The sequence below is a fragment of the Zootoca vivipara genome, chromosome 8 (genome assembly GCF_965207765.1).
Source record: "Zootoca vivipara chromosome 8, rZooViv2.hap1.1, whole genome shotgun sequence".
In the NCBI taxonomy this organism is placed as follows: Eukaryota; Metazoa; Chordata; class Lepidosauria; order Squamata; family Lacertidae; genus Zootoca; species Zootoca vivipara.
Window position 1 is genome coordinate 16202390 of NC_142591.1, and position 12330 is coordinate 16214719.

At 43.5% G+C, this 12330-nt stretch overlaps 1 protein-coding gene across 1 annotated transcript in view; it reads right to left on the minus strand.

The window, feature by feature from the left end:
- CDH12 (cadherin 12) overlaps window positions 1-12330 on the minus strand; it is a 432344-nt gene that overhangs the window by 237293 nt on the left and 182721 nt on the right. Inside the window, exon 2 of the mRNA XM_035126166.3 lies at window positions 2514-2674. The gene's annotated coding sequence lies outside the window, so the exon portion shown is untranslated. The remainder of the gene's footprint in view (window positions 1-2513; window positions 2675-12330) is intronic.

A 12330-nucleotide genomic window follows, 5' to 3' on the forward strand; every position in this document is an offset into this window, starting at 1 on the left:
AGCATGCTGCCCACTGGTTCATCAGGCAGGGATCATTCTTTATACCAGGGACAGGCAAACTTGGCCCTCGAGATGTTTTGGGATTACAACTCCCGTCATCCCTAGCTAACAGGACCAGTGGTCAGGGATGATGGGAGTCGCAGTCCCAAAACATCTGGAGGGCCGAGTTTGCCTATGCCTACATTATACCAGTGGTTTGTATGGCTGAATCCACACACACATAGGGCATGATCCCAACCTCATTAAGTGCTTGTAATACTCATCAATTTCAATCTGAAATTGATGGTACATTTTATTTGCTTTTTCTCCCTTTGACCCGTGTCACAAAACTGTAGTTTCGTGGTAGAGCAGGTGCCTTGTATGAATAATGTTCCAGGCACAATCACAGGCATCTCCATGTAAAATGATCAGGTGGCAGGTGATGCGATAATAACTGTTCAAGACCCTGGAGAACCACTACCAATCATAGTAGACCCTGCTGGGCTTGTTGGAGAAATAGTCTGAGCAACTTTCTTTGGTCCCTTTGCAACTACAGCTGGATTGTGGATACACACCAGTCATTCTACATATTTCTCCACAATCTCTCTGTCCTATTGTCATGCCACTACAGTGCCCCAGTATGGCAGATGGACATTGCATTCATATGACAATTTCCAATGCAGTTCTGCAACTGTGCTTAAGAGCAGGTCAAGTACAAACTATGCACAAAGCACGTTCCACACAAGGTGGTAGGGGGTGGGTGGAAAATAACTATACTTCAGGTCCCAACTTCTCTCAATAATTTTCTTTAAAAAGAAAAAAAGAGTTCCTAACGAAAAAAAAGATGTGCATATGAAATATGTTCTTTAAGAATATGTGTGCCTTATGCAATAATAATATTGTATAGTATGTGGAATGTAGACTATCTGTGCTTTATAATGACTAAAAGTTTAAGCTACGAGCCAGGAAGTACTGTTTAAATAGCACGACAAACTCATGAGGTTATTTTGGGCTTTGTGCACATCGTACATGTAAAACACCTTTCTTCCCCCTCCCTCACACCAAAAATCTTGTACTTTATTAAGATGCTGGGAACGATAGCTCAGTGAGGGATAAACTACAGTTCCCAGGGTTCTTTGTGTGTTTGTGTGTTTGATGTGCTTTAAACAAGCATATTTTGCCTCAAACCCTTCCTTACTTGAATGCCTGTCCACAATATGCTAATATGCAGGTATGTTTTAGAGGACAACTGTAAAGATGACTAAAGTAATATGTGAAACATTCTGAAGACCTGATACACACTACATAAATGTTATATATTAGCATTTACAGTTCCATGCATATAGTTAATGGTTTTAGCCAACTTTGGAAATTCACTAGCAGATAAAATGCCATTACTTATGTTGCATGAGCTATATTTGCACTGACTTTAGCAAATATTTTCTTTTGTTGTACGGCACACTCCTATGTTTTCTAACAAAAACTGAGTTTTAAAGGCTCCAGGAAGGCACTCTCATGTTCAGGCAAACTTTAAAACAGTTTGCTACTTCCCTAGTCCACAAATCTCTAAGCTTTTAGTTCAAACCAGACTGGGATGAACGCATCTCTGGATTCGCCATTGTTGCAGCCACAATTCGGCTGGCTGCCCGGCAGCAGCCTCAGATGTGAGCATCTGAAGACTTTTACTTAAAAAGATTGTTAATCTTCCAGGACATGCTGCTTTCACCTGCCTGGCCCCCTTCTCAAATAAAACATCTCGACTGTCAGCAGAGTTCTCTCTCTTAACACGCCACCGTGCTTGCTTTGTTCTATCTCTTCCCGACCTTTTAATCAAAATGACTATTCATGTCACACTTTATTACTGCTGACAACTATAGATTTCATTTCCCGACCGCATCAGAAGCAATTTCCACCCTCTACCTCCAATGCAATTCAGCTGCTAATCTTGCAAGGGGTGGGGGGGAATATTAGGAAAGATGCTGTATGTTTAAACCTGAAATTCATATTTACTTCAAGATGCCTTAATATAACTCATCTATTCTTCATTTGCAACCCAGAACACTCAACAAACACTGAACAAGCAGCCCCCACATGCATTTGAATCACCCCTGCCTGCCTCTGTTGCAAGACTTTGAAACCATGAGATCTTTATTGGGCTAGTGATGCTGCCTAATCAACATTTGAAAAGATAAGGTGTCTTTTACATGTCACATTACACAGACATATATAGCCACGTATCAAATCAGTTTCGTGGGATTACTAAGATTGCCAGTGTCATCTAATATCTCCTGTAAGAGTTTACACTTTTGCAGGTACAGGTAAGAAACAAAACGAAATCACCATACGTTCTCCAGAGACAATAGTTCTATTCTGGGATGCTTTCTCTCTGAACTAAGCCCCTGTATTCCTGCCCCTTTTCGTTTCCTGACACAACAAGCTGAGCTGCTGCAGTGCAGAATGTCAGTTTACTCATTTAGAACTTTCAATGCAGAAAATTCAGAGTGATGCAGTCAACCAGATATCGCAGCACTTACCTTAATTGAAAACCCTCGCTTTTGACAAAGCTAACAAGAGGAAGCACTGGCTCAAAATCAGCAGTTATTTGGAGGACAATCTTTAAGTTTTCAATCAGCACCCTCCAGGTAGAGATGCATCCTAGGCTGTCTTTTGCTGTTGACGTTGAACTCCTCACTGTCTAGAAAAAGGAGAGAGAAGGAAAGATAAGCTGGAATCCTCGGGAGGGAGCCGAGTAAGTGAAAGAGTACAAAAGCTCCGCTGCTTAAAAGGGGGATGTTTGACAAAACGTGCTCAGGTCTGAAAGATCTTGTGGCAGCTACGATAGGTTTCTGTCATCTCCCTCGAGCCGTGGGATGATCGTTGACCTGATTAACACACAGCACACTCCTTACATGTGGAGAAAGCACCGGGAGGATAGCTGGGTCGCCGGGGAGTCGCGAAAGGCACCGAGGCCACTTGGGGATGTCATCTCTTCCAGATTAATAGATCTGCTGTTGCAGCTGAGGTTGTAATTTGCAAGGTGGGCTCTGCACTGTGCAAAACCATCTAATGATTTCAAAAAGCAAAACACATTCCTGCAGCACTGCCTTTTCCAAGGTGCATCAGCGTTCCAAACAGGTTATGGCTGATTAATTGAGCCAGCAGATGAAGCCTATTTCATTATGGGATGCTCACAGTGTGCAACGCTGAGGGGACTTCACATGCTCTCATATATAAGCACAGGGATGGACACTCAGGTTCCAGCTGAACAGAAATGAAAGTGATTCCGGTGGGCAAATCTCCCAGATGGCAATTAACTATTGTTGGGTGGGAGGGAGGCAGGTTCCGCCTGGCACATTTGTCAGCGGGAGTAAGCCATTAAGCATGCAAAGTTATTTTTCCAGAAGAGAAATGTTCCTTTCAAAAAAACAGGGTTATCAAGTTGGTAGAGAGCAACAGGAATGAACAGTCAAATTCGCTGAAATGCTTCAAAACAAGTACCACCAGCACCCAAACCCCTCCTGCAGTTGGCATTTGACCAATCTTTTTTTTTTTAATGGGGAGGGTGTCAATGAACCAGTTAAATATTTGTCAAGTATTTAAAAGATCAATTAATTAGATTATTTATTTGTACTAGGGATGGGAGAGGATTTCATTTCATTCCACAATTTGGAGTGAATCTTTCCAGTCTGAATTCAACAGATTGTGCTGGTACTGGAACACAGACGCATGGACTAGGTTGCATGTCTGGCCAGAACATGGTTTGTTCCAACTTACATTTCCACCAGCTCCTTTCTTTCCTTTAAACGTCAGTTTCTAGCTGCAACAGCCACAAAGTACTATGCTAGTTGTCACACTTGTCGGGGGGGGGGGGATAAGTAACTTTTGAGTAAACTATGCAGCACAAAATTAAACTATGGAATTTGCTCCCACAGGAGGCAGTGATGGTCACCAACCTGGGTGGCTTTAAAAGAGCATTGGACAAAATAGGGGGAAATAGAGTATTTCAGATACAGTTAATATTGTTGGAAGACTCCTAGTTTGCAGAGTACATGCAATGGATTTTTTGAAAACCTTCAGTGGCGACCCTAGAATTCGGAACGGTCATCTAGCTCACTTTTGGTGGCAGATTTTTGGGTACCATTAAAGGGCACCAAAAATGTCAGTTGTTTATAGAAAATGCAGATTTGACTTTTAAACCATAACTGTTCCATCCATATTTCATCTAGTGAAAAATCAGTAAGAAAGTACTGATAATGAATGAAGGTGTGAACCAGCCAAAGTTAAACACTTTGAATGTTACCATAACCACACTTTGATCCTTAGATGAAGGGAGAAGAAGAAGAAGAAGAAGAAGAAGAAGAAGAAGAAGAAGAAGAAGAAGAAGAAGAAGAAGACTCACTTAACTAGTATAAAAAAATTAAGCATGTGCTTAAATTTAGGAAAATAATCCTTCCACACATCCATAACTAGCAAATGATTTATTGTCCCAGTGACCATTGAAATTATTCTACATATAGCATTGCATGTTGCTTCAGTGCATGAGATGGCAGTGACTGTGATCAAGTGTCCAGTGTCTCAGAGGCTCCATGTCAATCACATTACTTGTATCTGCGGCTGTCATCTGAACTTCCTCATACGCGTTGCTGGTTGGTGGCCAATGAGACAAGTGAGGCAAAAAGCAGGGGGACCAAGAGTAAGGGGAGCTAGGGTCAAGGACAGATGGAGTCCACCCTCCTCCCTCCTGAAGATGAAGGAGGAGGATTCCGACATGCAATGCCACCCCTTGCTTTGGACTCATAGGTGGGGGCTGGTTGAGGGCAGACCGAGGTTTGTGGGACCAGCCCCCATATAATGAAAGCACACATGAGTTTGTGGAGTATTCATGGCCACTTCACTCATCCCAGCAATGGTGTATAATGCACGACTCATGCTAGCTGCATGCATGATGCATAGCCCTATCTATGTGCCAATAGACACACAAAGGACTCTTCTGCACAAGGAGGAATCCTACTACTACTACTACTACTTCCCTTCATTTGAGGATCACAGGACTATTCACAACATAAAAATACAGTAGTCTCCCTGGGAAGAGCATTCCACAAACAGGGAATTCCCCACACATCTTTCAACACATGAGCGGATTGTAAGTTTTAAGTGTCTGCCAGCCTCCATACCATTTTATCCTCAGTGACATTGGTGGTGGTGTTCCTCTGGGTGATGGGTGGCAGGGAATGAATTCCTTCTGCAAAGACTCTAGTAGAATCAGGATCAGATTGCTTAGATGTGACCAAATGGGTCTTCTTCTGAGCAACATTAGTGGCTATTAGGCGAGCCCAAAACTTTTCTGAAAGCTAAAGCCTGTTACAGTACACAGGGGTCCCTGTACAGCGCAGAACTGCTTGTTCATTTCCAGAAGTGCCTTGTAGTCCCCTGCTTTAGAACCATTTCTGGGCACTGCAGATAATCCAGAAAAATAACACTATTACGAAGAAGGCTACATTTGGCCGCATCTAAATAATTTAAATTATGTTATTATGCTGCATTATTTCTTTCAACCCTAGTTTAGCTGGAGCATGCCCCACTGGAGATGAAAACACACACCAAACCACACACCAAACATCTGTGTGGAGGGGGCTTAAAAGGGGGGGCAGGCAGTGTTTATATTATGGCTGTGTGTGATTGTGTGCTATGTATGGCATTGCTATTACAGGAGGTTGGAAAAGGTGGAAGATTGAGAAAACAACTGCAGCTCTGCCCACTCTGGGATTTGTCCACACCCACCACTGACATGTGACTCCTAACAGGTTTCCGCCGAGGCAGTGTGGTTTTGGGGACAAAAAAAAAATGTAGTTGAGGTCCCAGTCATGGTGCCACCCACCCCAGTAAATGACCAGAGTGAGGTTTGATAGAGCAAACTCAGACACACAATGATTTGGATTAAAAATGGCTACAACCTGATTACAGGTGTAGGTGGAATTCTGGCTCAGGCATTGGGTGTTGATCTGTTCCAGCCTCCTGGCAGAGGACTGAAACAATTTCACAGTCATGCCGAGGATTATGGCCTCCCCAAGCCCCCAATCTACTGAGGTGGCTGTCCTAAGACTGCTGCTAGAAGCTCTATAGCCCATCTGCCTCACACTTAGTTTCGGGACAGAGACTTCCACTGAGACCCTTCTAAGAGAGTACCCTGATTATGCTGCTGGTTCAATGCACCACTTCACCCAAAGATTGAAAACTAGGATGCCATAACGGCCCGAAGTTGTGATGTTTTGCAACGAGGAAGGCAAAAAAAAAAAACCCCAGACCAGCCAATTTATCTACAGGCAAATTCCTTTCTGGCAAGTCCCATAGGGATTAGAAGCTTTGGATAAAGTGGACCTGCAGCTCATCCAGCTGATTCCTGGCTCATGCAGGCTCATTTGGCACTAATTCCAAATTCCAGCTCAGTGGAAGATACACCGGTGTAAGTTACTCATTTTAACTCAGTCGGAGCTCAGCCAAAGCTGGTGTAAGACCCAAAAATAGGGGGGGTGGCAGAGGCAGGACCAGAGAGGGAGGCTTTAGGCTGGACCATATATGCCCATTTAGCTTGGTCACATGACATGGCAACCAGGCAAATAATACTATTTTGAAGGCTTGCTTTCATTCTTCCAAGCCTGACAAAACAACAGCCCCACTGCTGAATCGAGTATGGAGCTGGTGAAATTTTGTGTCGGCTTAACTTATAGTTGCTTCCTTTATGTAGCTGCTTATTCACAGGGTTGCACCTGAAGTAAGGTGATGACATTAACATTTGATTCAGCCTTTCTTGTGTTTTGTGACTGTTCCCCCCCCCTAAATGCAACCCTTCCTCCAAGTTAAAAACAAACATGACTCCCCCCCCCAAAAAAGCAACCAAACAAAACACTCCCACTGTGTTCAAGACATTCCTTTACTATGGATGACTAAAGTCAAGAAATAAGCCAGACAAAATGAGTTACTGAAATGAACTACTGGGAATGTAATTGAAGACTTACAGTGTGATTACAGCCCCCCTGCCCCCCCCAAAAAGAATTTGTAAATCAGAATATTTATGACAAATACGTTTTTGGTTATTGAGAGGACTACAAATACTCCAAGTAAATAAAAGAAGAGATTGGACTGATATGTTTAAAAATATTATTAGATTTTCAGCCCTGTCCTGATACTGTCCCTACCCATTCTTCCTGTTACCTGGTTTCTACTATTGCTGCACCACGTTCATGAAGATCAACTGTCAGTGTGAGAAGTGACATTTGAAAGGGTGCAAAAAGGTCCATCAAAAAAAGTCCTACCTTTCTCTCTTTCAAGATCCTTTTCACACCTGTTTTTTTTGCCATGCCTCACCTCACCTGCTGCTGCTTCAGCACCATTTTTAACTTGAAAGGACATTGACTATATTCTTATTTTCAGCTCTATTGCTGTGAGCTGAAATGCATGCTAATGCACATTAAAGGTCCCTTTTTTAAACAACAAGCAAACAAGACACCTTGCTGTGTGATGGGTTTTTTTTTTAAAAAAAAGAACTTGATGTTCATGAGCAACTCTGGGACTAAAAGATGTTCGATAAGTCTATTGCTATACTTCAGCACAAATTAAGGGTTGTATAGAATGCTAGTCCCTACTCCGAGTTGACCCACTGAAATTATGAATTTGCACATTTAACTCAGGCCCACTGAATTCAAGCGTTTTCCTCTGAGCAAATTCAGCATGCTGATGTAATAATTAATGCAATGCAGGTCTTCCAATGACTTGTGATGGCCCACATTAATCAGGAGATCATGTTCTACAACATATGTCAATACAGATAACCTTCGTTTAATTCCTAAAGGGCTTCCCTGCTTTTTCTGAAGCACTTTATCTCTCTTGGGAATTCAGAGGACTTTCCAACGCCTTAGTCCGTTGTGTTTGAAGGGCACAACCCCAGTGCTGAAATGTTTATCCTGCAGCTTCTGCATGATGTTTAGGCACTGGTTTGAATGTACAAATTCTTAAATAATTTAAGTATGCATGCAACACGGCTCTTGTCAAGAGAACCAGCACTTGCTCCATCTCCAACTCAAGTGCATGTACTACATCATGTGTGAAATACCCCTTTAGGTCAGGGTCCCCAAGCTAAGGCCCAGGGGCCAGATGCAGCCCAATTGCCTTCTAAATCCAGCCCGCGGACGGTCCAGGAATCAGCATGTTTTTACATGAGTAGAATGTGTCCTTTTATTTAAAATGCATCTCTGGGTTATTTGTGGGGCCTGTCTGGTGTTTTTACATGAGTAGAATGTGTGCTTTTATTTAAAATGCATCTCTGGGTTATTTGTGGGGCCTGTCTGGTGTTTTTACATGAGTAGAATGTGTGCTTTTATTTAAAATGCATCTCTGGGTTATTTTGGGGGCATAGGAATTCGTTCTCTCTTTTTTTCATAATATAGTTTGGCCCCCCACAAGGTCTGAGGGACAGTGGACTGGCCCCCTGCTGAAAAAGTTTGCTGACCCATGCTTTAGGTCAGTGATGGCGAATCTATGACACGCGTGTCAGATGTGACACGCAGAGCCCTCACTGCTGACACGCGCCCCATTCGCGCTGTTGTTGTTGTTTTCCCCCCCATTTGATCTCCCGCTCCTCCTACAGCTTGTCTCCACTACAGCTTGTCTCTGCCGTTAAAACCCAGCTCCTTTTTGTTGTTGTTGTTGCTGGTAGCTAGAGATTGGTTTTTTAACCCTTTCTGTGCTTTTTCCTGGCACTTTGGCAGACTATGATTGGGTGTAACAGCGTTCATTTTTTAACCCGTTCTGTGCTGGGTTTTTTGGCGCTTTGGAAGACTAGGTTGGTGCTGCGTGTTAGTTCCAGCGAAGGTGTTATTCGTCATTTATTTCTGTTCTCTCCCCCCCCCCCCAAAAGTGAAGCAGCTTTGGGGCATCCCCCCCAAAAGCAAAGCAACTTTTGCACCCCCCCAAAAAAAACCTCCAAACCTTTGGTCAGCAGCTCCCCCCCAAAAGCTCAACAACTCTGGGCACTTTGTGATAAATAAAGGGTTTTTGGTTTGGTTTGGTTAATTAATTAGTTTTTGGTTTATTAAATACAGTTATATATTTAAATTATACATTTTTGTTATTTAAACTATAAATATCACGGAATTATGGTTTTTTCTCGAAGTGACACACCACCCGAGTTATGCTCGGTTTTTTGGTGAATTTTGACACATCAAGCTCAAAAGGTTGCCCATCACTGCTTTAGGTCCTACTTGCCCAGATAGTCCCAAGGTCAGGACTTGGGAATGTGTAGTCCTCTAGAAGCTGCAAGACAGCACCAGAACCTAAGCAGAGCCTAATGGATCAGGGGAGTGGCCCATCTAGGTCCAGCATCCTGTTCACAAATATGTGCACTTTATCTTGGTAAAGTGAATCAACCAACCTGCTGCTCATTGATTATTTGGCTGGGTTAACCAAGGTTAAGGATCACCCTGTGGCTTACATCAAATCAGGGCGTCACCTCCAAGACCACAATTTTGGGACTGCTATTGCCAATCAGCCCCTGCCTGGGTATCCAGACAGAAGCACCTCACCATGGATCCTTTTGAAGTGATACCCTTATTCATTGGAGCAGAAGCTGGGCCCAATACCACCACCCCTGTCCAACTAGACTGATCAAATGCCTTATCCACCATTAAGTTGTAACAATTGCAGTGAGAGATGGGGAAAAAACCAGACAACTCCAATTCACCTGAAAGCAAATTCCTCCCTGGTCCTGAATATGGCAACACAGGGCCTGCCTGCTTACCCTCAGGCAGTGCTTAGAACACAAAAGGATAGCTGTTATGTATTCAGTGGCAGGGCCGTCTTAAGCATAGCTAGTGCCCTGGCACCATGGCGCGAACTATCCCTCCGGTGCCCCCCTCTTGTTTCTGAGCGCGGCTGCCACACGGGCAGAGCAGCGTGGTGCCCCTCTGACGGCCCGGCGCCCTGGCGCCTTGCGCCACCAGCCTTGCCTTAGGGCCGGCCCTGTTCAGTGGTCTGTGTTTGCTTGAGCTTGAGTCTGGACTAAAGATTCTGAGCCCCTGCGTTCTGATTTGATACATGATATCCAATCACAGAACGTTTCAGGATTTGGGCCACTGCCATTGGCCCTTAAGCTCTGAGTCATGATTCGCAGCTTGGAAGTTTAGACAACCAATCACGTTGAGAGTGGGAGTGGCCCAGGCCTTCAGAAATGTATATAAGCAGTTGCTTTGCCCCTGTTGTCCAGTTCTGTTAGTTCAATGAAAGTTCATGTTGTTATCACTGTGTCTAGCCTTGTGTGAACCCAACTACCCACCTACACTTCAGTAGCGAAGGCTGAGACATGGGTGCACCTGGCTTTTATAACCAGGGAGCAGACCAGAAGGAAAATATTTTCCCTCTGGTCCACTCCCCAAACTGCACCCCCTATCTCACCCATGATTGGCTGCAATTGTGGACAATTCCCAGCAGGCAGCACAGCCTGTGGAGGAGAAAGTGGTGCCTCCCCCATCTGCACCAAAGGCAGATGACTGCCTTGAACCATCATGGCCATGCCAGACTCCAACCGCAGCTCCCCTCCAGCTGGTGGTAAGCAGACCTTGGCAACGTCTGGAGTAGAAAACGCCAGTCTAGAGCAACCAATGGCCTGACTCAGTACAAAGGTGCATTATATATTCCCTATGTGCGCTGCAAGTTAGTTTCCATTTAGTAGTTACTTTTTACTGATTCTGAAGCAGAGGCAAATGAAGAGGAAGGGAATAAAGAAAAGGAAAAAAGAGGTTAAGAGTCTTGCTTGAGGCTAAAAGGGGAGAGCTAAAGGAAAACAGGCATATTACAAGAGAGCAATGCAAGCAGATGGGACAATTATGGAGATGCCGCAGAATATAATGATGCAGCGCTGGTGAAGAATTTAACACAATCATCGTAAAACAGGTACTGTCAGCAGTGCATTACCAAAAAATTGATCCTGAAAAACATACTGCATTGATTTTGTTTAAAGTGCACTTTTGCAATGTTTTCTACATTCGTCTTTGTCCTTAAACAAAAATAATAATCTATGCAAACAAATCTGATATCAGGAAGCTTGACATTTTCTTATAATGTATTTTTTTTTCCCTATCCTATTTTCAACTGAAGGCTTCTCAACCTAAGGTTCGATTAACTGCATGTGAAATAAATAAATAATGTTTCCCTCCCTCAGCACCATTAATTGCAAAACATAATGGGGATTTCACCCCCCCCACCCCATTTCAATAAGTGGGTTCCTACCAAAGCACTAAAGCCCTCATATACTCTTCTCGGCCAACAGAAACACCCCCATCTACACCAGTGAGTTTTTCAGTGCGTGACAACCTCAATATCTAGCTGTGAAAAAGGAAATATCCCACCAATAAATCATCTGTACTTCTTTCATAGAGACAGAGGGCGAGTCACAACTTGCTACCCTTTTATATAATTAAAGGCTGGTTCATGCCAAGCGCCAGCACTTATTCTTTCTGCACGACTGTGCACTCGTGCATGCAACCCCCTGAACGGACTTTAGGCTGAAGTCCTTCCTTACACATGGGAAGCGTCTTTCCAGCATGCCAGCAATCTGAAAGGGGGCAATTACAATGGTGGTTTGTGGGTGCCCCCCTCCTGAACAGCCTGACGACAACAAGCCCCTATTAGTGATACATTGAACCCACTCAAATCAAATTTGCACCACTCATTATGAAGAAGGGAGCGGGGTTGGATCTTGTGTGTTTTTCAATATTCTAAGTAGGCTTGCAATGTTTTGAAATATTCACAGATTTTCAGTGCTGCCTGGAAACTGTAGGGCAGTGACAAGTCACCCCAAACCACCATTGTTCATCATGTTCATAGCACATCATGACTCCTGATGCTCTGGCTCATATGAGTGGCTGTCAGAATGCAAAAGAGGCTTCAGTAGCCTCACATGTTCACAGAGGCCAGGCAGCAAGAAGATGGCTATTGCAATGGGGCATATCTTCCACTCCCCACTCATCCCGATGTGGAATTGGGATCTGATGCTGATTTGCAACCACATTGGATTCCTGGGCAGGCAGTAGGGCTTGTTGATTCAAATATTGAGATTGGATTCTTTTTCGTCATGTTTTTTTTTATCTTATTTACATTAATGTCGGATAAAAAAGACATTTGAAGTTTTGCATTTCTCTTTATAAATCCTAGTAAAATTTATTTTAAAAAATTCAATGAAACTAATATTGAGATTGGAAACACAGACACACACAATGCATAGCTGTCAAGTTCTCCCCTTTTTAAAGGGAAATTCCCTCATGCTGAATAGGCTTCCTCGCGAGAAAAGGGAAAACTTGA